Source organism: Sarcophilus harrisii, chromosome 6 (assembly GCF_902635505.1).
Source record: "Sarcophilus harrisii chromosome 6, mSarHar1.11, whole genome shotgun sequence".
In the NCBI taxonomy this organism is placed as follows: domain Eukaryota; kingdom Metazoa; phylum Chordata; class Mammalia; order Dasyuromorphia; family Dasyuridae; genus Sarcophilus; species Sarcophilus harrisii.
In genome coordinates this window covers 90763054-90789635 of record NC_045431.1, presented here as the reverse complement: position 1 = coordinate 90789635, position 26582 = coordinate 90763054, and the positions used below count along the sequence as shown (strand labels likewise).

Here is a 26582-nt window from a genome sequence, read left to right as displayed (position 1 = left end):
TTTAAAAATGGGCATTTTTGCAATTTGGTCAATTGGCTCACTTTTGCCAACATTCTCATTAAATTGGCTATAGATATAAGATAAAATTCAGAAAGTCATTTTATGCTGCCATAGTTGATAGGAAGCTTTTTGCCGTCATCACTGGTTAAATTATGCACACTGAAATGAAGAATATAATTTCCCTAAATTATAATCATATTTTTTCCCTGAGTCTTGGGACTTCTCTGTATTGTTGATGGATCATTACCTTGACTTGTGCTAAATTAGAACAGAAATTTTGGAGTGTAGAATCCTTAAGACATCAAGAATTTACAAGCTATGAGTCTAGGCTTTATCAACCCACATTAAGTGAATGCACAAGTTCATTCTTATTCTTGCTATCCATACCTTGGAGTTTACTCTGTTGACTTATTATTATTATTTTTTTTTTTTGCTGAGGCAATTGACTTGCCCAGGGTCACACAGCTAGGAAGTGTTAAGTGTCTGAAGTCACATTTGAACTCAGTCCTTCTGATTTCAGGGTTGATGCTCTATTCACTGTGCTACCTACCTGCCCCTGACTTTTATTTTTTTTAACTCTAAATCATTACTAAGCCAAAAAGAATATTCACGATAGAAAATGAATGCTAAAACCTATCATATGAAAGGTATCTTGTCTTTTATTTATATAAAAGAGGAAAGAGGAATGGAAAATGATATCCTGGCACTGGTCACACCAGGGAGAAAGCAAATTATATGCAAAGGAATAATAGCAACTACTCAGAAAAACTAAATTAAACCAAACAATTCTTCATGGAAAAGATAACAGAGTTTTATTTTAGATCTTTTTTATAATATACACAGCCTTAAATATTTGTTAATTTGGAAAAACTCAGATGAAAGAATAAATCAATGTTATAGCTAGAAGATTATCTTTCTTCAACATTTAATGGATCTGTGATGTTTTTGTGGGATGCCTTTTGTGATCTCTTCAATTTGTGTCATTCTTTTTCATGTTTTTAAGCAGATTCTTTATAAAGAAACTTTATATAGAAACAATATATTCGAGCCTTTTCTCAAGATCTTTTTACATTTTATGAAAACAATAAATAGCAGGTCTTTTAAAAAATGTATTTTATTGACTCTTAAGATAGGAATGTCTATTCTTGCAAAGAAATATTGTTACTTATGTTTAGGTACCACAAACTTGTTAACTGTCCAAAAGTGCATATTTCTATCTTGCAAAGAATCTTGCATTTGGAGCCCAAAATCCTAGGTGAAAGTCCTCACTCACCCAATCACTATGCATGTGACATAACCTCTCTGTGACTTGGTCATCAAAAACTGAGACTACTGGACTAGATGATATCTAAAGTCCCATCTAGTTAAAAAAAAATTATGATCCTGTCACCTCAATGAACAAGATAAAATTTAATAAATTGCTAAAGCCTTTTAAATTTATTTTCTGTGATGTGACACAGTGGTAAGAACTTTTCAGTCTTGTCTCTTTGTTATCCCATTTGGGGTTTTTTTTGGGCAAAGTTACAGGAGTGGTTAGCCATTTCCTTCTCCAGCTCATTTTAAAGATGAGGTAACTTAGACAAACAGTGTGAAGTGACTTGCCTGGCTTTCCACAACTAATGTCTGAGGCCAGATTTGAACTCAGGAGGAGGAGTCTTCCTGACTCCAAGCCTAGCACTCTATCCAGTTGCCATGGTAAGAGTACAAAGAGCACAGGATCTTAGCTATAGAGCTAAAAGGGACCAACAGTTCAAGCCTAGAATTAAACAACTGAAAAAACCGAGGCAATGGGAGCTTAAATGAATTGCAATAAGCGTCAAAAGTATGATTAAAACGTGGTCTCTCTGACTCCAGAGTCACTTTATGCCACTTACTTGGAAACAAATCTGCATCTTAAATCTGAAGTCCTGGGCCCTGCTATTAAATGACCCTGGGCAAATACACAAAGTCTTGTATAGTCCCTTTTCTTGCAAAATTAGAAAGGCAAACTGGATGACCTGTACAAATTTTTCTGGATCCTGAACTCTACACCCTTTTAGGAAAAAAAATTCTTAGAAGGACACTAGGAGTATAATTTAAGAGTATCTTAAAGAATCAAACAATTTTTAAAGAAAGTGTCAAATGATCCTTTTCTTTCTAATTTAAACATTCCAAATTCAATATCAATAATAGTTTTGTAGTTGAAAAAGAAATGACATCTCCCCCTGCAAAATATGATACATTTCAAATTTTGTACCAAAATAATCATTTTTTTTTTGCAACAACCGCTCCAGTTTCATATACATAGTAGTTAAGCCAACAATAAATGTGTCCAGTTGGATTCCACTTTTTGACCCAGTAAAAATCAGTACCCAAGATTCTTTAGTAGTTTTCCTAGTTTATAGAGAAACTCATATTTAACAACTAAAAACTCTGAGAATATGTTTTGAGTTTTTGAATGGTAATGCATACATTTGGGAAAAGCAGTCATAAACCAATAACCAAATTTTGCAAGAGCTTTGCAAACTGATTTTTGCTAATAGGTTTTAAGGTGAAATTCCTATAAGAAAAGATGTCATTTCTTTGATGGCAGGGGTTGGTCTTACGTAAATTGTAAAAAGACAAGTGTGTATTTTCAATTACCTATTGTTAAGTATTGAGTAGATGGTCTCACTTAAGATGAATGAAAAGAAGTAGGGTAAGTATACTTAATGAAGTATTCTTTTTACAATATCATAATGATTGTGTGGGAAGGGGAAACTGCCTTTCATATACACTAATGACTGACAGTGCACTTATCTCAAAAGTTTAATTCATTCTCTTGTGGCATAGGATATATTTTAATTTTTCTTCTGATGCACTGAATTTCCAAATTTAAAGGTTTCTAGCTAAAACATCTAGGGACTATAGAAATTGTATTCAACATGTAAAAAATGTTTACTTGGCTCCTGAGTTCAATTTTGATTTATCATCTTAATTGTATAAACACTTTTAAAGGTTTGGCTAATGTCACATTTCCTCTTAGGAACTCTTAGGCCAGTTAAAATCAGTCAAAAAAAATTACACTAAAATAGGATTTAAATTGAACAAGCATACAATCATATCTCAGATCCAGGTCACATGTAATGGATTTAAAAAAGATCATGGAAACTTCTTTATGAGAGGTAGCATTTGATTTGAATCTTGAGAAATGGGTACTATTTTCATAGGTAGATATACAGGTGTTGTTTATAGCATGAGTAAGAGAGAAATAAGGGATGAATGTGGATTATACTTGGAAAATGCCTACTAATCCACTTTGATGATACTCTTAGTGGACCACTCAAATAGTCTTGGAAAGGTACACTGAGGCTAGATCCTTAAAGACCTTAAAAATTAGATATTTTTTCAGAGGTTTTTGTTCACTGGAAACAAGTAACATTTACATATATAGAAACAACTCTTTATAATGTAAATATCCTTGAACTATTTCTTTTTTTTTTTTTTACACAGGAAAACATGTTCATATTTGAACAAGGAAAGAAACATCTGGCCTAAATATGTATAAATAATGTTTTTAAGAGACAGAAAAATTTCACTGTTACCCAACTGGCTCCTAAGATTTAATGTGAGAATTTGGAGAATAAGTCTTAAAGGCATGCATTAGGCATATACATTAAGTTGTTGTTATTGTTATTATTACATAGTGCCTTAAGGTTTATAAAGTTTTCTTCAAAACAAGGAATGTGACAAGTTGTCTAAAAAATATAAATTTAAGCAAGGTAATCAGAGCACTTGAATACATTTGTGCAAAACAGCTTTTATAATCAATGGGGAGGAAAAAATAACATAGTTTTGCAGAATACAGAAACATAGAAATGACTAGTGGTAATCTTTTAAACCAAATATTTTTACACATATTACCTTAGTTTTCAGAGATCAGACTTTCATCAGTTTCAGCCATCTTGAATAAGGGTCAAATCTAAACATAAAAGAGAGAAAGAAATAATCTGAGAAGAAAATAACAAAAATAGCCAGCAATCTAATGATTATTATAACTTAAGCCTTAGACTTAGATTCATCTAATCTCGCCTCATCATTTTATAGCTCAGGGCATGGAGGCATAGAGAGGTGTAGTTATAAATGTACATTGTAGTTATGATTTAAACCAATACGTCTTAAAATTCCAAATTCAATGATTTTCCCCATACAATAAGCTGCTTAAAATGAATAAGTACAATAGATGGAATTACACATCTCCAGTAAGAATTTTTTTAAGGGGAAAGGCCTATGTAAATATTGTCAAGAAGGCTAAAACCAAGAATGAGCAGAAGTTTGTCAAAAAAAGGCTAAGAATAACAAAGCTTTTTGAGTTTTCTCAGAGAAAGGAGAAAAAAAAAAAAAACAAGACATATAAATAGGACAATATTACAGTGAAAAAGTAGAACTAGCCAACACCTACTTTTCTTCTCCCCTCATCAAAAATAATAATATCCAAACTAAAAAGAGTAGAGCTAAAAGGATTAAGAGAAAACTATAACCTAAGAAAAGTGTAGAGATTGTTTGTTTGGTGGATGTCCTTTGTTCTCAAAGAGGACCAAAATGATACTAAGAGTCAAGTTACAGCATATCCGACTATGGCTGATCAGACCAATAGGAGCTTGGAATGTTCTGCCATGGGTTGGACACAAATAGTCCCTATTAACATTTGGGGTGGATACTCTTAATTTTATGCATCTCATGTTTCTTCTGAGTAATTTCAATTCTGCTTTGCTCATAGAGCACAGCACCTTTTCTGATGATGGCACACCATGCTGGGCAGTCCTGTGCCAGTGTCTCTCATGGTTCTAAAGTTCTTAAGAGAGACCTTGAGAGTGTCCTTGTATCACTTTTTCTGACCACCTTGTCAGTGCTTGCCTTATGTGAATTCTCCATAAAAAAGGCTTTTTGGTAATTGTACATTTGGCATTTAAACAATGAGTTGTGCTCTCTGCAGTACAATTGGAATGCTTGGTTAGTTTGAGAAAGGATCTCAGTGTCTGGAACCTTATTCTGCCAGGTGATCTTCAGAATCTTCCTAAAACAATTCAAATGGAAGTTATTCTGTTTCCTGGCATGGCGCTGGCATGCCATCCAAATTTCACAAGCATACAATAATGAGGTCAACACAATAATTTTGTAGATCTTCAGTTTTAGTAGTCAGTCTAATACCTCTCCTCTCCCACAGTTTCTTTTAGAGCCTGCCAAACACTGAGCTAGCTCTGGCAATGTGTGTCAACCTCATCATCAGTATGTGCATCCCTAGAAAGTATATTATCAAGCAAGGTAAGAGAACTTCTCTATAGCATTCAAAACTTCTCCATAAACACCAAGAAGAGAAGATAATTGCCAGAAATCCAGTAATTTTGCTCAGATGAATTATAATATAAATATAAAAGAACATGCATCTTTGAGATCTTTGAGAAATTATGCAGTTCAAGTTAGATCTCACTGAACTGAAATTAGAAAAAATAGCAGAATTTTCAGTGGGAATTAGCTTGATTGAATAAACCAGGGACTGCAAAACAACAGTTTTCTAGAAAAATTCCATAATATATGATTTGTGAACCCATAGATAAGAAAATGGCAATCATTAGGAGATAACATGGATTCACTATAAATAAATAATACGATATCAACTTAATTTCATTTTTTCAATACAATAACTAGAGATAGATCAGGAAAAGGCCAACAAGTTATTTGTATTTCTGAAAAGCAACTTAAAAAAATCTCTTAAAATGAAGTGTGTACTGGCTCACTGTTAAATTTTCATGTGATTATGTATATCTCAGAAACTAGCAAACATTACAAATCAGGATTTGGTTTATTATTTTGTTGATTAATTAGTTTTAAGAAAGTGGAGAAAATATTAATCATATTAAGATTAAAGGCTTGACACGTGTACATATACTTAAGTTTTTAATCAGATCTTCAATACAACTCCATATCTTTCACCATCCTAGTTGCTATATTAACTTATCAATTTCTTTTTTCAACTGTGATATTCATACTAACTATAATTCTCTAGGTGAAATCTGATAAGGGCAGAATACAATGAGATTTCCCCTTCACTCTTCTTGTAAACCATGACCCTCAAAATACAATCCAGGATAGAATAAGCCTTTTTTGTCTGAGAGCAACAATGCAATTACTCTGAATTCACATTGGCTTTTTTTGTGGGAGGAGGGGAGTATTTTCACCTACATTATTGTAACCATCATTTTTCAAGTTCATTCTGTAACAATTCAAGCAAATTTCCTTGTTTTCTGAATTCCTCATATTCACAATTTTTTACAGTGCAATGTATTTCATTATGTTCTTATACCTTATTTTTTAAAAATAAGAAGGATCCACTTGGTTTCCAGTTGTTGGTTGTTATGTTTTTGGTTTTTTTTTTTCTGCTGCAAAAAGTGCTGCTACAGATATTCTGGTGGGATATTAGGGTTACAGGGTTATCATAATGCTTTCCCAAATATTGTGCAACAAAGACTATTTCTGACTTTTATCATTTTCCCCAATTTGATAGGTATGGCAGGAAACCCAGTAAATTGCTTAAGGAAAGAGATCATTTAATTTTTTTTTTTCCATCTCCAACCTAGCACAACTGCTTATACACATAGAAATCTCTTAATATTGTTGATTTTAATTTCATCTCAGAGTTTTTGTTTATGGTGAGCATTTAGTGATCTGCACATTAATTGTTCTTAAACATTACCGGCTCATTAAGTTCAATTCAGCAAATATTTATAAAGCATCTGCTATAAGAGAGACCCTAGTTTAGATACTTGCGCGAGAAGACAAATGAAAAAGTGTAGCGAGGGGTTTACATTCTACTGAGGGGATACAACATATACACAGGTTAAGTAAATGAAAAGCAAATTTGAGAAAGGGGTTATTACAATCAATTAGCTAGATCAGGAGAGCTTTCCAATAGGAGGCATCAATGAGTTAAAAACTGAAGGAAGATAAGAATTCTAAGAATCATAAGGAGATAGTATAGTATGACAGGGGTGAGGAGGGCCATAGTCACTAGAAAAGCCTATTCAAAGGAAAAAAGAGACATCAGAGAAAATGCTGTTTAAAACCAATATGCCAATTTTGTCATGATACAGATATGAAGGGAATTAATGAGAAGACTTGGGGCAGGACAAGTTGGGGTCAGATAGTAATATAAAACAAACAAATTTTTCCTCACTAAATAGGGATAAATTGTATATGTGTATGTTATTTGAAAATAATTGTTACTCAATTTTTTTTATATTTGTGCTAAAAAAAATCAAGCAAATTTTGAAGAATGTTATGCTCTATTTATACAGTGGTCCTCAAAGTGTTGTCCAAAGAATTGTTGGGGTCTCTGAAACCCTTTCAGAGGGTCTACAAATTCAAAATTATTTTTTATTTGTAATACAGTAAATAGCTATAAATATAACCCATGTGAACAAAAACCCTTTGAACGGATCCTCAATGGTTTTTTAACAACATAAAAATACTGAGAACAAAAGTTTGAGAACCACTGCTCTATTATCATTATGTTGGAGTCAAATATTCTAGGCCAATACAAGGAAGGGGTTAGCTTCAAAACTGGGAAAATGGTACCTTTGGGACAAGATCAACTTTCCTGGAAAATATGAGCCACTCGGAAGTCTTAGTACATAATGTTGGGTTGGGTAGGAAAATTCTCCGTCGTTTATTCCATGATCATTATGAATATATTCTGTAAAATTGGGTACCCATTAGAAAACAAGCTTCTTTAGGTCAAAAATTTTAATTTTTTTTTTAATACTTTCAAGTGCTTGGCCCAATGTCTGGAAGGTAGACTTAATAAATGCTTGCTGATTAACTGATAATCCATCTATTCAGATGTAGCCTGAGGTTTCTGATTATACACTTTTCATACTACATAATATTTCTATCAGTGATGCAGTCAAGAAATATTAAGTGCTATGTGCCAAGGACTGTGCTGAGTACGCATTATTATTACACAATTGACAATATAAAGAGTTAGCTATAAATTATAACACTTCTGACTATTTTAAGTATTAAACAATTGGAAATAACAAATATTGGAAAGAATGTAGAAAAATCAGGACATGAATGTACTGTTAGTGGAATTGTGAACTACTCCAACCATTAAGGAGAACAATTTGGAACTAAATCCAAAGGAATGTAAAATGATGAATATCCTTTGACTCAGCAAGTTCACTTGTGTTCTATGTGCCAAAAGATATATGGCATTTTTTTTGGTTGTCAAGGAATTGGAAATTTGAGAGGTGCCTATCAATTGGGGAATGCTGAACAAGTTGAGGTACATGATTATATTATAAAAATAACAAATTGTTTTCAGAAAAATATGGAAAAACATAAACTGATGCACACAGAAGTGAGTAGATGTAGAACACCATACATGGTAAATTGCCTTTTATCAACGATATAGAGATTTAAGACAGTTCTAATGGACTTAAATGAAAAAAATGCTATTCATTTCCAGAAAAGTAATTGATGGGGTCTGAATGCAGACTGAAGCATGGTTTTCTTTTTAAACTTTGTTTTTCTTGAGGCTTTTTTGTCTGTGTTTTCTTTAAAAATAATAATATGGAAATGTTTTGCATTACTGCACATATATAACCTTTATCAAATTGCTTGCTTTAACAGTGAAGGGAGAAGTGTGGGAGAGAATTATTCAGAATTCAAACTTGTAAAAGAACAAAGATTTAAATTATCTTTATATGTAATTGGAAAAAATAAATTTTTGATTTTTAAAAATTAAAGAAATGATGAAGTGATGGTTTCAGAAAAATTTGATTTATATGAACCGATACGAAGTGAAGTGAGAACCAGAACACTATTTCAGAACAGCAATATGATAATAATATCAACTTAGCTATTCTTAGCAATACAGTGATCTAAGACTGTTCTGAATGAATTCATAATGAAAAATACTATCCATCTCCAGAGAGAACTGATGAAGTCTGAGTGCAGACTGAAGCATAACTTAATTTTTCTTGCTTTGGGGGAGGGAAGCATGGCTACTAAGGAAATGTATAATTGATATCACATTTCTTGCCTTCTCAATTGGTGGGAGAGCATTCAGAATCCTATTTTTTATAATGCTAAATAATTGGATTTTTAAAAATTGTATAAAAAAGAAAATGTACACGCATAAATCTTTTTTCCATGAAAGCCAAGAAAAGAATCCCTTACTATGTTCTTTTATGCCTGGATAATGGTTGATATCGGAATGCCAGTTTAAGCAACAATTGACAAAATGATACAGGCCCTTCAAAAGAAAGAAATATTTACTGATCTTAACAATATGTGTAATGCATAAACATTAGATAAAATTTTTTCAAAAAACAAATTTGCACAATACATTTTATTTACACTGAAGTAATGTTTAGGATATGCCTAATAATGCTGTCTATACAGTATTTTGTGCAAGGGTTTAAGAAATGATGGATCCAGTATTCCTGTTATATTGGTGAAGTATTTCTTTTAAATTTACTTTTATGTCCACAGAAAAATAAGATATGATAGTTGTCCTTTTCCCCTAATCAAATGAGAGGAAAGAAAAAAGAGGAAGAGAAAAGAAGGAAAGGAGGAAAAGAGAAAGTCTGAGATCTTTGATTCTTTGACACCTAATCACATAAGGGAACCTAAATTCTGAGCTCTCTTGGAACAGATGGTAATAACAATAAAACAATGTCAGCAGAGAATGCATACTTGCAAGACTATTCAGTCAAAGTTTTCTCCTGGTCAGTAGTGTAGGCATAGCTAAGCAGGAGATGTTCTGATTATAATTTTAAGATTATTTTTTAAGGGTTGTCCCTCCCAGTCTTTTTTTGCAATTTGATAGCTTGCCCTTAAAAAGGGCAAGAAATTTACAAATATCAAAAAACCCCTTCTGATTCCAATTTTAATGTTTCAATAATTTCCTTTAATACTCTATAATTTGGTAGATCGTATTTTTGTTAATATTTGTTTTAAAATAAAAAACAAGGAAATTATAGTTTTCTATGTACTCTTGAATTTTGTTCTACTTTATATAAATTCTATCTAAAAATTGTTTAATATAGACAAAAGATGTGTATTTTTCTGGCCTCCCCCTTCCCTCTCCCCCCCCTCCAAAAAAAAAATTTAGCCCAAGAATAAAGCCCTGAATCTAATGAATCTTAGACATACTTGTCTACTGAAATGACTGTTTTCCACATCTGGAGAACACTACAGGTTGCCCTTCAGTGAAAAAAACAATGGAGTTATATATCCAATATGACCTTTTTCCAGGCTTCAAAACATATGGCAGGTTACTAAAGACTGATTTATATAAAAGAATGGACCCAGCTGTTTTTCTAATTTTATTTGAAATTTCAGGAAAACTAAAAAACAAAATGCAGAAACTCGTGTCTTTTAATTCAAAACAATAACAAAATTTTTAATCTATCAATTCTGTGAAGTTACTATTATAGTATATTTTTCCTTCCTCTAGGTGGTATTCTGATGCTGCTGTCCTCCCCTTTTCCCACTTTCAGATTCTAGGTTTCCCCTCAACAGTATCCATGTTCAAGATTTCTTTTCTCCTTCCTCAACACGAGAGGTTGCTTGCCTGGGTCCTATTGCCTCAGAAAACTGTTTTGGAAAAGCAGGGTGATCTGGGGAGAACTAGATAGTCAGTAAAGACCTACTTTTGAATGCTGTTTCTGATATTTGATAGTGATGAGCAAGTCACTTCATTTTTCCAAGTCTCAGTTTCCTTGTGTGTAAAATGGTGATAATAATACCAGTACTACCAATCTCACAGGAACATTGTGAAGATCAAATGATGTGTTTATAAATCTTAAGAGTTATTATAGGTTTTTTTTTTTTTAATTTTCCTATTCTCCCAGTATCCCACATTTAATCTAGTAATTTATGGAGCAATGAGTGAAAAGAACAAAATCCATGTTAATTGGCTAATTCAATGCAATTTAAGGCAATAAATATACCTCTCTAGAAGTGTTTATATTTCAACTGGGAATTACTAGAATCAAACTTAAGTCACGGGAATTATTAGAATCAAACAAATCAAAAGAAAAAAGATGCAACCCCCCCCCCCAATAACCCCTAACAATTCCACCTTCTAATGGATAAGATTTTCAGATAAATTTTAGGAAAATCATGTGGGGGAAAAGCATTCAGAGACAAAGGGTCTTTTGACAGCTTTCAAATGACAGGCACTCCATATAAATGTAAAATTTCTCCCATTGGCTAAAATATGTATATTAAGAGCTCAAAGTAAAAAAAAGTTCATACTTCAAGATATTCCATTTAGGATGTAACATACTCATAGCAGCATATGCATTGATTTATTTAAAAATTACAACCTATATAATTCACCTCAGTCAAACATGCTCATTCTGTCTTTTACGTCCAAGACCTAATACGATAAATGAAAAAAGTAAAGAAAATACAGCATAGGTGGTCAAGAATGTTAACCAAAATGTAAATGCCAAACCAGAATGAACCACATAAATGAACTTACCATTTCCAAATACCCCTTTCTATAATGGACTGTGAACTGATTAAAAAAAAAGAACCCAAATCAACAAAATCTACCCACTTATCAAAAAGGAACCCAAATTATACCCTACAGCTTAAAAAAATCAAATGAGAATTAAAAGAATATCAAAATTACTTCTATAGTGAACTTGAAAATGATCCTTAAATGAATTTTGACTGGGTTTCTACAGGTGCACTGATGAGTAATGGCTACCCATCATATAACCATGTTAAATTTAAGAGCACAATCAGTAGGATCCCATAATTACTGGAGAAGCTGAAAAAGGGACATGTCTAATAATAAGAGTTATTATCCAAATAATCAAGATCTCTTTTAGTGGACAGATTTTGAAGCTACATAATCACTGTCAATACTGGAGCTACAGAGGGATTCATATTTGGATCAAATAGAAGGGGTTATGGACAACAGCAGAAAATGTTTTGCATTTTTCTAGTTCTTTGAGATATAGAGAAATTGACATTCACGTTCCTAGGATCACACAATAAGTAATTGTTAAGAGCTGGTGAGGGAGGGGGAAACATTATGTTATCTCTTTTGGAAAGTAAAAGATATATCTGGGACTAGGTTATAGAATCTTATTTCTGAGACTCAACTTGAGAAGCTTAGGCTCCATGGATTAATGGTTTTGGTCCCAACAGTAGTTGCTTATGATGAACTTGATTTTCAGACCCATGATGATAGATTAGCTACTCACAATTATAGGATTTAGATTTGGGTGAGCCTTCAAGAGATCATCTTATTTAGCCTAGTAGTTTCTACCCTATTCAAATAAAAGAACCCTTCTCTGTTAACAAAACCAAACCTGTGTGACTGCCTAATTATAGTAGTTACATTGTTAGTACATGTCCCTTAACCCCACTGTCACACAATGGGTTACACTGTATACTTCATTGTAATCATATATAAAGAATTTCTAAAATAGGTTAATAAATTTTAAAGAACTTCTGCTTGAATGTTGACCTTTCATGAGTATTCCATGTAAAATAAAGGTTTCCTTCTCTTTCTCTGAATAACATAAATGGACTCTTAAACCAGAAAGGAATTATTAGGTAGAAATATCTCCAGAAAAAGAAACTGGTATCTTATGATTACTGAACCAAATATGCTTAAGTATAAAACTGTATGTTTTATAATTTCCAATATATATTTAATGTAAATTTTTAAAAGGTTCAAAACAGAATTATTCATAGGCAGGCAGTATGGTACAATGTAAATGGTACGGGATTTTGGGCAGATTTTTGCCTAAATCCACAATGCTATGTCAAGAGCAGTGTTCCCACTAAGTGTATGTAGCACCTTTGTCCTGATATTCAAATGGTGGTGAGACATAACTATTGCCATGTAGGAAGGAACTTTCCTATTCCCTGGTTCTGAAGAGCATATCATCATATCTTAATTAGTAATCTATTTTCTGCAACATCACTTTGAATATCAACTTTATTTGAATTAACCATTGCTCTAAATTTTTCCTAAATTTTAAATTTGCCAACAAATGACAAAGAAACAAACAAACAAGGAGATAAATGGATATCGTTCTCTTTCCTGTCTCCTTGTATTCAATCTGAACATGGGAGTCAAGAGCCATTTGTGTGTTAGGGTAAATAGGGACCAACTGGGGAGTGAGGGATGGGCAGATAAAAATTAACTGTTGAGATTATCACTTTAAACTCAAAGTGATCAAAATTTATATCCTTACCATTCCAATTTTTTTTTAAAGTATTTTTCCTCCAACATCTTTCTGGCACTGATAAATCTCTTTTTCCAAATTATTCAAGGTCTTCCCCCTTTCATGTGTTGTTTTCAACATTAAAATGGAAGATTGAGGACAGAGCTTTCTGCTTATATCTGTATTCCTAGTGCTTAGCACATAATGCTTATAAATCTATTTCTCTATCTCAACTATCATGAGAATCTATTTTCATTTATTATCTATCATAACTATATCTATTCTCAACTTCCTCATACATTTTTAATGAATCACCAAATCTTGCAATTTGTTCTTTTCTGTCCATTTCCCTGGCTACAATCCACCTATCACTAACCCTGAATTACCACATCATCATCCTAGTGACATTGCTGCTTTTAGGTTCTCTCTAGTCCAGTCTTGCACACCAGTACCAGACTAGATTAATCCTTTAAGACAAAATTTATATCATGTTCTCTTCCTTAAAAGTTTTGTAAATATTTCTTCTCCATTTTCTACTCCATCAATTCTTACTGGCTCTTTCAAGTCCCTCCATAATATAATTCTCTTCTGTCAGTCCAAGATCTTCCCTTCCCTTCCTCTACTCTATCTCTATTCCTTTATTGTATCTTCCATGCTAACAAGGCTGGTGTCTTCATCACACAAAGATATTATGTTCCTGAATCTGTTGTCATTATTTATGTTATTCCCCTGGTCTAATATACCCTCCATTATTCCTGTTTTCTATTTAAATCCTATTTATCTTTTGAGGCTCAGTCATCTCAAATTCTCTAGGAAGCCTTTTCTTATTCCTTCAGCCCACACTGATTTGTCTAAAGTTCCACACTATTAACTCATTCTATAATAATAATTACATATTATATAACTTAGGCATACATAATAATGTACATAATATAGTGTATATATTACACTAGTTATAGCCAAATTTTCTGAAAATTTAAATACACAATCTAAGAAAGGTGGGGTTTTTGGTTTTTCCTTTGTTTATATGAAGTTTTACAAAAAAAAAATTAAAGTCACATTTAAAAAGTCCCCCAAAATGTGTGAATATACCACAGAATAATCATTCATTAAGTGAGTTCCAGTTCTATAAATAATCTTGAATTTAGTCTTGAAGAGTTGTCTGGGACAGTGGGAGAGTAGGTAACTTGCTCCAGATCAAGGATTATGCAATAGGTCTAAAACTTGAAGAGATCTCAAAAGGCATCCAGTGAAAATCTTTCTTTTTATAGATAAAGAAATTGAAGTTCAAGTAGGTTAAATGAGTCCAAGCAGTAATGAGTTAGAAAACCAGTATTTGTCAGTCAGCAGTTGAACTCAGGTGTTCTTGATTCCAAGGTTCACCTTCTATTTGGCAATCATTTCATATACACCCCTTCTAAATTTTTCTCTGCACCTTTGACTTCTGTTCTACGGATATTTCAAAATCTGGGCTGGACATCTCTACCCTGCTATCTCACTAGTACTTACAACTTAATATGTCCAAAAAACTGGTTTTGTTTTTTCCCCAAAACCTTTTATTTTTCAATTTCTGTGGATGGCAGCACCGTTCTCCTTGTCATCCAGCCACAAATCTGTAATTGTCTCTGAATTTTCTTTCTCTTTCACTCCTTACAACCAATCAATTGTCAATCCCTGTGGATTCTACCCGTGAAATATTTTACATCTTTTCCTACTATTAAATGCCTCCCCAAACACCCAAGTTCTATTTCTCATCCCTTCCAGCCAGGTATATTTAATTCAACAAGCATTTATTAATGCTTTTTTCAGGATAGCAAATGATTGTTTTAAAAAAAAAAAAGGATAAATAGTGCCTAGTCTCAAAAATTCAGGGTAAAGAAAAGTAATCTGAGGAGGAAAAAGTTCTAAATATCTACAAGAACTAGAAAAGGTTTTCTATAAAAAGTTATCACTTAAGCCATTAAGAAAGAAACTAAGAATTTTAAGCAGTGGAGGTGACTAAATTATATTCTTAAGAATGGGAATGGGAAGCCGATGGGACAACTAATATGAAGCCACAGAAATGGGGCGAAATACTGATTTCATGAAACAGAAAATAGACTTGTATGGCTGGAATTTAAGATTGTGGAAGTCTGGAAAGAGAGGATATGGAACCAGACTATGAAAAACTTTATTCATTGGTTATCCTGCTTCCTGTCTTAAGTCATTTCAGTCATGTCCAACTCTCCAAGACCCCATCTGAAGTTTTCTTGGCAAAGGTATTAACATGGTTTAACCATTTCTTTCTCTAGCTCATCTTAAAAATGAGGAATTAAAACAAACAGGATTTGTACCCAAGGTCACACAACTAGTAAATATCTAAGGCCATAACTGAGCTCAAGTGTTCTTGCCCCCAAGGCTGAGGCTGTATGCACTGTGCCGCCTAGTTGGACTGCTTCTAGCCTATCCATTCTCTAATTTTCAGGGAAGAGTCATGGAAAATAGTAAAAGATATCCAATATTCTTCTAAAATTTAATTCTTTAAATAAAAATAAGCATATTCATCTCTTTACTATGCAAATTTATTTTGTCTTTAATAATGGTAAAATTATATGAATACCAAAGACTTGTTTTAAAATAAACTTATGATTCATTATAAGTAAATGTTTGATTTGTATAACTATTTCAAATACCTATATATTTACCCCAGGTCGTGTAAAAATTTCTCTGGCAAGAAGGGGTTCAAGTAGAAAGTTTAAGCCCTGTTCTTTTCTAACTTTCCCATTGTTGCCAAAGTTATCTTTATAATATATAAATCTGAGCATATTTGCCACAATCATTTGACACTTTGTTCATACTGATGAACATTTAAGCTAGAATCTTTGAAATTACCAAATAAAAAAAGTTAAAAAAAGAAATTACCAAATAAGTAATTTTTTACTTATTTGATTTTTTAAAAAAAGTGTATGTTGGTATGTGTGGATATATACATATATTTACAGCTTTCTTTGCAATGTCTCATCTTCAATGAATAGTCTTTTAAAAAGACATTTTTCAGTGAAAGCTAACAACAAATATTGCTCTTTGAATATATGAAATGTTGGCAAATGATTAACACAGTAGGTACAAACTGTTAATGTGTTCTTTGTTGTTTCTTTGGTTTTTTGTTTGTTTTTGGCAAAAAACCATTAAAACTACATTTCTTTTTACCTGGCACTATTTTTGATCCAAAATAAAAGTTTATAATTAAATAATTTTAACCACACTTTGAGTAACTTCCAATTACACAAAGAGGAACTACCTACAATAGCCCTTGGAAATATTCATCATCATTATTACCTTTGCTTTGTGGCATTAATTGCTGGGATTTTCACAATCTCAGGACAGTGTTCAATCTTTAGCACTAAAACATTGTGTCTAACAGATACCCCAAAAAGTGGACCCTCTATTAATTATATACATAACTATGTGCACAATTTTAGACTTGCAGAATATTTACTGGTTATTATGCATCATTTTCATGAGTTATTGTGATGTTTCTTCATTTGATTCTCCATCTTTTGTGATTTTCAAGCTTTTGTAACGAGTCTTTTATTATAATACTGATGTTTTGTTTTCAAACACCTAAGCTATCTATAACATTTAGCAGTTTATAGAAACAAAGAGACAGAATATTCTAAATCCCAGATATTTTTTCTTCCTATGTGACCTTGGGCAAGTCATTTATCCTTCCTTGACCTAAACGAAGAATTTAGCCTAGTTGATTTCTAAGAGCCTTTCTAGCTCTAGCATATGATCCTATAAATGACAACTATTTGGGAAATCAAGTGTATATGTTGATATAATTACATACTTCTTTATATTCATTTTCTAGTTGCATTCATGTATTTTGTATGAATCTAGTATATTCACTGTCTCCTTTTTTATATCAGTACACAAGATCTTTGAAAGCTGGGATCGTATCTTATTACAGGCCAGTCTCACTTTCCTACAAATTGTATTCCTGGACACTGTAAGCAGAAAACAATGGTAATGGTTGGTTTCTAGCTTCCTTATAATTATTTCTTCTACTAAAGTCCTACCTTGATTCTTCAATATGACATGGAGATGACCGTGGTTCTCGAAGACTATGCAAACAGAACATACTCTGGCAGGTTCCACAAAGCTAACAAAAGGCTTTGAGAGTAGCTCTGTTGACCAACCAACAGTTTGAAGACCCATTTCAATAGAAGTTGGACCACAACTGATGACTTTTTTTGATCACAGTAAAATGAATAAAAAATGAAGGCTTTTTACTACATGAAGGGGTTATGAAATGCATTGGTGAAAGGAACAGCTATACCAGATGAAATCATGGGATTTTTGAAGTGAGATGGACATTTTTATATTCAACCTTGAAGTTAATAGCTTTTGAACCAGATGGCAATATTTAAAAGAAAAAAAAATGTTTTGGTTGTGTTAGAAGGACAACTAACTTGTATACATTCCAACTCCAACCATTTTAGTTTTTGAGTTGAGGGAAACTGAAAAATAATAATGTTGAAGTGTAATGAAGGTTAAGTGTAGATGTTCTTTAAGTAACATTTGACTAGCATATTTATGAAATATGGAATCATGAAAACAGGACTCTTAGTACCCACATAGTATGAAATCAAGAAATACTTGACTCACAAGGGAAAGAGGACAAATTATGGGAGAAAATAGGTAGGTTTCAGGTGGGAAGAAATGAAGGAGCATCATTTTATTTTAAATCACATTTTAATATTGAATCTTTACCATTCCAGCTCCTTCCAAATTTTAACATTATATGACACTTTGATTTGAGGACACAGATACCGGTTAGTAACATCTATGTCACATTCAGGAAGTAAATAACAGTCAGTCTAGCCTCAAGGAATATTATCTAGATATCAAACATTATTTTATTATCTGGTCAGATCTATATGGACACAACTATTTAGCTAAATGGAGGTAGAGGAAGATGGTGTAACATTGTTTTATCCCTTGATATTAACTAAGAGGAAAAAAAGGTCTTGACCTGAATTTTTTGTCCTCACAAGATGGTTACTAATTTTTCCTTTTCATAACATTTTTTGCTTTTGAAATTTGGCTTTTGCTTACATGAAATACTTTTTACTATCCAGCTTTGACTAAAGTCCTAAGTATTAATGCACTATAAAAAAAGGGTCTCACTTAATATAGCATAAGACTTTTCAAACAAATACATGTATTCCTTACTTTTTTTCACTTAGGTTCTTAGAAAAGGAAATGGAAATTGTAATCATGTCAAATCCAATTTTCCCATCAAAATAGTGTAAAAAAGAATTGTTTCTAAGACCTACTATACAACATTTATCAAAATCACCTCCCCAAAATAGTCATCTGTAAATATTTTAAAATATATTATAATAATTATAAACATAAAGTATTTATATTTATTATAATATATTGTGTATTATAACATATTTGTATTATAAACATAAAATAAATATAATAAATATTATTAAATATGCATATAAAGTATATACAAATCAAATAAGGCAAAATGGCAACCAAGCACATAAAATTTATTTAATCTATTTAAAACTCTTGATCATGGGCAAGTATAAGTTTTATGGACCTCAGTTTCCTCGTGTAAAACAAAGATTTGAACTAGATTTCTTACATCAAAAAAGCTAGAAAAAGCTCTGGATCTTGTCAACTTTTAAGAGCTACTTTTCTATCTTATGTTTATATTTCTAGCACCTAGTATGATATCTTGCACACAGTAGGTACTTAATGTTTTGCTGAATCAAATTTGAATTATAGTATCAAAATCAGTAAGTGAGAATGTGAATGAACAATAAATACATTCAATTCTCATATTCAGATATGGAAGGATTGAGTGGCTGATTCTTGAATAGGCATTTTTAAGGACTTTAGAAGTCCCTCAGTTTTTGTGAACAATTTGACAGCATTAAAAAACAAAAACTGTTCCATTTTCCTATAGAAAAGCATACTGCATTGGTGGTTATTCTATAGTTTTGGGAACAGCTTTCTTGAGTTACTCTTTGGCTTTTACTCAGATGTTAAACAAGAATACTAGTCTTTAAAATGCATGGAATAATCCTTATTTTATTCTGAAATTCTTATCCTTTTATATATTCATCACTACTTTTTGGCTTCATAAGTCTCATGGTTTGTGTTTAAATGATGACCAAACAAAAAGCCTCAACATTGACTGATTTTTGAAATCCAATGTTAATATTTCTCAAGTATTGCACTTTATCATCCAATGTTGAATTGCAACTTTCACTAGAAGACTATTTTTCTTTTATCTATCATTTTAAAGAAAAAATTGTGTGGCTGTAAAGTAATGAGATGACAAAGATGTTGTAAAAACAAATAAATAAAAACTCATAAATCTAAATTCCCTTTTGGGAGGTGCTAATTATTCAAATGTTGGTATGATTCTCAAAACATTTTAATGCATTTTTTAGAATTGCCTTTAGAATTTCCCAACATCGAAAGTAAGTAATAGTATCTTCCTTTCTTCAATATCCTCAATAAATCTCTACTTGATTCATTTAATTCAGCTTACCTTTACACTCCCTTCCACCTTCCTCCTTCACTTGAGCAAATAGGCAAAAAGACCACAGAAGTGTATTGCTGAACATATTCTGGGAGAGAGATTATTCAGTATAAAAGAGGTGTGGTGCCATACTCAGACTGATAGCCAGGGGGAGTATGAAGCATACCACCTTAGGAACATTCTAAGTGACCTAAAGTCACTGTGTGCTGAATGCTTGCTGTAAAATTAGATAATGGAAATAACTGGCTATATACCAAATGTGAATTATCAAATAAGATGAGGACTGCCTAAATTGTTATCTTCTACTTGGATCCAGCCATTTGTGATAAATATTTGGTTTTTTGTTGATAAAAATTATAATAATAAATCAGAGTGTGGGTGTGTATTTATTTGTATTATGGACCAGGGTGGAATGACAGAAATAAAAAAAAAAATTAGATGTGTCTCTATAAAAATTTTTGGAAAACTAGAAAATTTGCTTTTGGAAAAGAATTTTTACATTTCTAACTTTTGAAAAATTTTAAAAATATAGAAGATCCTTTTCAAACACTCTTTCTGTTTAAACTCAGGGATTAAAAAAACAGATTAGCATCCTAAATAAGGGAATATTCAACTAATGAAAGTCAGAAGCCATTACAGGCATGGAAGGTTGATTTTTTTCTTTTATTTTTAGTAGGGCATTTATGACATTATTTCAATACTCAATACTATATGAGCAGTACTTCTACAATACCATAATCTCTTTATGACCTAATAGTTGTCATAAATTATATGGCTAGAAAACCTAGTGGCACATTCTAGTGATTGGTTTTTCAAAAGTAAGTTAGGCTGATTCTTGGACAAATTGTATATTCTCGTTTCTTGCCAGTAATGGAGGCCTTCCTAAGTTTAGTATAAAAAAAGTTTCTGTTCCAGTGGCATAGCCCTGATAACTTCTATACTGATACAATGGTACAATTGATTAGATGACATCTTTTCTCATAAAGGATGTGATACACAGAAGGAATTTAGGAGATGATTTGGTTTCTCTCATTAATAAATGAGAAAACTGAAACTGAGAAATCTAAAATGATTTACTTAACTAGTCACTATCTGGAATAAGATTCAGGTTTTCTGACTCTTCAGCATAGTACTTTCCCTCACTTCTTAAACTATGTATGGCCCTAAGCAATAGGAGACCTAAGACTTTCTATAAACCAAGCCACTTAAGATACTGAAAAGCTGTTACCATACATTTCTAATTATTACCTTTAAGACCCTTTTTAGTGGAAGGCTAAGCTATGCTATACTGTTAAAGAAGAGAAAACAGTGTTCTCTTTACTCCCTTTTATATTATCCCAGGCAACCAGGGTCCTACATAACCCTAGCAAAGGAACTATTGTTTCAGAAGTGGCAAAAGTTCAAGTACTCATTATTACCCATCATATATATAATTGCTATTCATACATTATTCCTGTTTTTAGAAATGTACCTTCAGGAGTATGCTATGCTCCTGGAAACATTTCTTCTTTTATAATTACAATATAATAATGAGGTTGAGAAAGTTTTTGCAGTAGAAGAGAGAAAAGAGCAATATTTTCAATTCAGAAGAATTAAATTCAATAAACATTTATTAAAAGCCTACTATGTGTAAGCAATAGGTTTAGACAGTTGACATATAAACATGAAAAAGCAATATCTTTGCTCATAGGGGAAGAGTCTATAAACCACAGAGAAAGTGAGCTTACATTCTAAGTTAAATTGTGGAATATATTATTATAAGGATTGTTTGTGAATACTTTATAAAGAAGTAGTGATCCCTAAAAACCAACATAGTTTTAACTAGAAAATGACATTCCAGGGAAAACATCTTTCTTTTTTAAGTTTTATTGGTATCTTTTTACATTATTCATTTTATCTCGTTTCTTTGGAATGAATCTTTTCTTGTAACAAAATAATCAAAAACAAAGTGACTACATATTATAAACTGTCCTTAGTTCTGGTCCTTCTGCCACAAAGAGGGCAAAATGATTCTTAAGATAATTTTGATTTATTTAAATTCTTTAGACCTTGCCTCGATCTCCCCCTGCCCAGAATTTCCCCCTTCCTCCTAGAAAATCTTCATAACCAAGATTTTTTTTTTAAAGGGAAAGAATATTTTTGAAAAATAAACAGTAAAATCCATCAAAACACTGAAATAAATCTGACAATATATGCATTGTTCAGCAGCCTCAGATTTGATCTCTATAAAGGAATGGGGAGAGGTGTCTTCTTACATCTCTTTTTGGGGGCTTATTCTTTACTTTTTACAACATTCAGTTTTAATTGTTTTGTGGCTACTATTCTTTTTATTCCTGTTGTGATCGTTATGTATATAATTTTCCTTGCCCTGCTTATTTCAAGACATATCAGTTCATATAAATCCATAAATTCTTCTTTGTATTCATCATTGTTTCTTACAACATGGTAATATTTCTACTTTTGTACCACAATTTATCTTCCCAATTGATGGATATCTATTTTGCTTCCACTTTTTTGTTTTTGCTACCAAAAAAGGTTGCTACAGACATTTCATACATGTAGGACCTATTTTTTTAATGAGTGCCTCTAATTATATGCCTAGCAATAGTTTCTGGGTCAAAGGATATGGTTAATTTTGCTCATTTTATTTGTATAATTCCATTTCTTTCAAAGAACGATTTGGCCAAATCACACCTCCACCAAAAAAGACATTTGTAAAGCAGTATGTTTCATTGCCTAGTCTCTAGTACTTCTAACAGGTTTTTAGCTAAAGTTTGATTTTTCTTTTAGCAATACCTTCATTTACATTGTGTACATTTGTCACTGTGGATATTATTCTCTTCATTTGACTTAAGTTTGTTCTGCATCAGTTCGTGCAATTCTTCATGTTTCTCTGACTTCAGATCTTCAATTCTTACTGCATGGTAATATTCTATAACATTCATATTATTATCTTTTTCAGTCATTATCCAATTAATGGGTATCTACTTTGTCTTTATTTCTGAGCTACAAGAGTGTGCATATATTGATTTTGTGCATATGGTTAACTTTGTTTTTTTAATTTCTTTCTGTTGTATGTTATAATGGTAGGATTTCTTGGGCCCAAAAGAACAGCTCATTTCATTCATTGCTTTTATTGCATAGATCCAAATTACTTTCCAGAATAGTAAGACTACTTCATAGCTCAACCAGAAATGCATTTATATATGTTTATCTTCCCCCAATTCCTTCAACATTTACTATTCTTATCTTTTGTTCTATCTGCAAGTTTACATTATCTGAGGTAAAATCTCAAAGCTATTTTATCTGAGTTTATTACTAGTATATATTTGTAAAAATTTGTAATTTAAACATAAAATAAAATGGGCACTTCTACATACATAACATACATGAAACTAGAATTGTTATATACTTCCAAAGAAACTTCCCCCCCACTTTTGCTACTCCATCTCTATCCTTTACAGCCCTTCCCATCAATTCTCATGGAGGGTGGTGAAGAGGAACTTATAGCATAGTTAATCAAAAGATATTCTCACATTAGTTTTGTCCAAAAATCATCATTATTTTAGTCATTATGTACTTCATCATTAGTCTTCTGGGATGATTGGTGATTGCCTTTATTAGCATTCTTAAGCCTTTGAAAATTTTTCTTTATATCAGTGTTATTATTTTATTAAATGTTCTCCTGGTTCGGTTCTCCTGGTTCGGTTCACCTTGCTCTTTATTTCTTTAGGCAAGTCTTCTCCTGTCTCTTAAAATGATCTATTTCACTATTTCTTATAATGCATAATAATTCCAATACATTCACATATAATTTGTTAGCCACACATATCCAAACTGACATATCCATTCTCCTTAGTTTCCCATTCTTTATTATAACAAATGGAATTGCTACAAAACAATGTATCTATGGGTCTTTGTATTCCTTTATCTCTATGAGCTATCTAGGCAGGGGTATGCAGAGGTTTAACAATTGGCTCTCAAGCTGTATGCATGCATGACACATTTTAAAGTTTAATCTGCATTAACATTTTTCCACCCCTCTAAACAAAAAAGCAAAGTCTGATCTATTGCATTTGGCAATTTGCTCACACAAAATTTAGCAACTGGTTCTCATGAGCCAGTTTAAACTGGTTCTAGTATATCATCAGTTGTAAGCCTAGTAGGAGTACTGCTGGGCCAATGGATATGTAGAGTTTAGCAACTTGGGAGAAAGGGAGTATAAAGGAAGGGAGTATAGTTCCAGATTAGGATAATTTCCAAAATGATCAGGATAATTCATAACTCTAAACGAATTACTGTGCCTTTTTTCCCATACCCAACTGACTTTTGAGGGGAGGCCACATTTGATTGATCTGATGACTATGAGGTGGAATCTCATTTGCTTTAATTTACATTTTTTATTAGTGATTTGGAACATTTTTTTAATATGGTTGTTCAGTCTTTTGAAAGTTGTTCATATCCTTTGACCATTTCTTTGGGGAATGGTTTTGGAATCAAAAATTTTGAAGTAGCTCCTTATATATCGTGTTGGGAGATAGTTATCAAAGGAACTTATCTACAAAATTTTTTTTCTAACTATATTGGTTTTCTTTGTAGATTTTTAAAATATCGAGTAATGAAAAGTCTGCTTATCTTCTATCATCTCTATCTCATTTGGTGAAGAACTCTATTCCTATCCATAAATCGGAAAAAGTTTATCCTTTTCCCTCTAATTGTCTATATTTTTTTTTCTAAGTTATATATTCATTTGGTGCTTAACATGATGTGATATATTGGTACATACATAATATCTGCAAGGCTGCTTTCTAGCCTTCCCACAACTTTTTCTAAAGAATGAGTGCTTACCACAGGACATTGAGTCTTTGGAATTACTGAACATTTTACTACTGAGTTAATATGCTTCTGCATACCATGCAATTAATCTATTCCACTTATCAGCCTATTTATTAACCAGGCCCTGATAGATTTGATGATTACTACTTTGTTGTTAATTTGAGATATTGCTGGGCCCATTATTTTTTTCTTGTTTTATTAACAACTAGATTTAAATAGTACCTTAAAGTTTCCAAAATGCTTTACAACTTTTAGTTCACTTCAACATCACAACCACCTTTGGAATTGGTGCTATTATGTTTCCCAATTTACAGAATGAGGGAACTGACTGAAAAGGACCATATCTGTAGTCACATTTGAATTCCCGTCTTTTTAACTCCAGATTCAACATTCTATCTACAATACTATCTATCTGCCTCTTCATAAAATAATCCTTTGGTATACTGTTTGGAAAATGGCATTGAATAATTAAGTTATTATTTTGTACCATTTCAGGTGGTCATTTATAGTTTGAAATTCTTTTTTTCTTAAACCAGAGTTGATGTTTGGGGCAAGGGCCCTTAGTTTTGTCTTCATAATAAAAATCATCCATTTTATCTTTTATGATACTCTTTTCTTGAGTTGTGAAAGGTCCCAGATTTCTTTCTCTAATTTTCTAAATAGGGTTTTAGCATTTTAAGTCAGGTCACAACCATTTTGAGCTTGAGCGCAAGATATAGGTCTACAGTTCATTATTTTCAATTTTCCCAACAGTTCTTTTCAAAAAGGAATTCTTAGGTCTAAGTAATTCATGCTCCTTGGTTAAGCTTTGAATGAGCTCTTGGTTGTCAAATACTGGGCATCTCTTTTTGATTTGCTTAGACTATTCCTAGCACTAATACATACTGCTTTAATGTAATTTCAAATTAATGATTCACTATCTTCCTTAGTATTTCCCATTTTCTTCAAGTGCAGAAATTTTTTCTTCCAAGCTTTTGTGTGGCTTCTCTATCAAGTACTTCCTTTGTAATTTGGTCAATATAGCACCAAACATATATATTTTAAATACTATTGTTATTTTTATATTAGCAATCTAACCAAAGAGTTAATATCTTTTCCAATTATCTTTTTTCTTTATTTACATAAATCTTGTTTATGTTAATTCACAGATATTTTAATTCACTGTTTGGCTTAGTTTTTATTAATCCTAAATAAAATTATTGATATAAAACCCTACATAAAAATCCAGTTTCTATTTTATTCAATAATTTGCAGGTTTTCTAGGTAAACTAACATTATCTGCAAAGAGAGAATACATGCCTTTCCTGCCAGTTCATTCCTTCAATTTTATCTTACTACACAGTTAATATTTTTAGAAGACCTGAATGAAAGCATAAATGTCAAACTTTTTAAAATTTTAGATATGAAATTAGAATAATATTGTAGGATCCCTTAAAATAATTGCCATAACTTGTTTGGTGGTTGCCATGATTTTTATTATGTGTAATTGTTTCCCTCCTAGAATTTTTTTCTCCATTCTTCCTCTTAAAATTCAAATACATTGATAGTGTTTGCTAGAAAATGCATAAATGTTTTTCACCTGTGTTCAGAGATTTGGTGAACTGGAAGCCTATTACCCATCCCTTGTAGAATTTGAATTGGTTCCAAAAGAAAATCTGTAAGAGCCTTTATCAGATTCCTCTTATCTTAAGGAATCTAAGGCCATCTCTCTGGCAACTGGTAGGCAATTAAAAGGGAAAAAAGTTTCTGGGCATACTCATCCATAATGACTGGTTACAATAATATCAATACATGTGTAGTTACAATTACTTCTAGTTCTGTTGTTTGCACTTATATAATCATCTGAGATGCCCTGCCTTTACCCACCTTGTCTCCTTACTTATAATTTCATAGATAATGTTGTATGAGGGTCTCAGTGACCATTTAGCATCTGGGAAAAGGGATCCGAGTTATTCCTTCACTATTGTTAACAGAGATCA

At 32.0% G+C, this 26582-nt stretch overlaps 1 protein-coding gene across 9 annotated transcripts in view; it reads right to left on the bottom strand.

Annotated features, from left to right (window-relative positions):
- NPY5R (neuropeptide Y receptor Y5) overlaps nucleotides 1-26582 on the bottom strand; it is a 162964-nt gene that overhangs the window by 119440 nt on the left and 16942 nt on the right. For all 9 annotated transcript variants that reach the window (XR_002770589.2, XR_001121275.3, XR_004230016.1 and 6 more), the window contains one exon: nucleotides 3883-3940. The gene's annotated coding sequence lies outside the window, so the exon portion shown is untranslated. The remainder of the gene's footprint in view (nucleotides 1-3882; nucleotides 3941-26582) is intronic.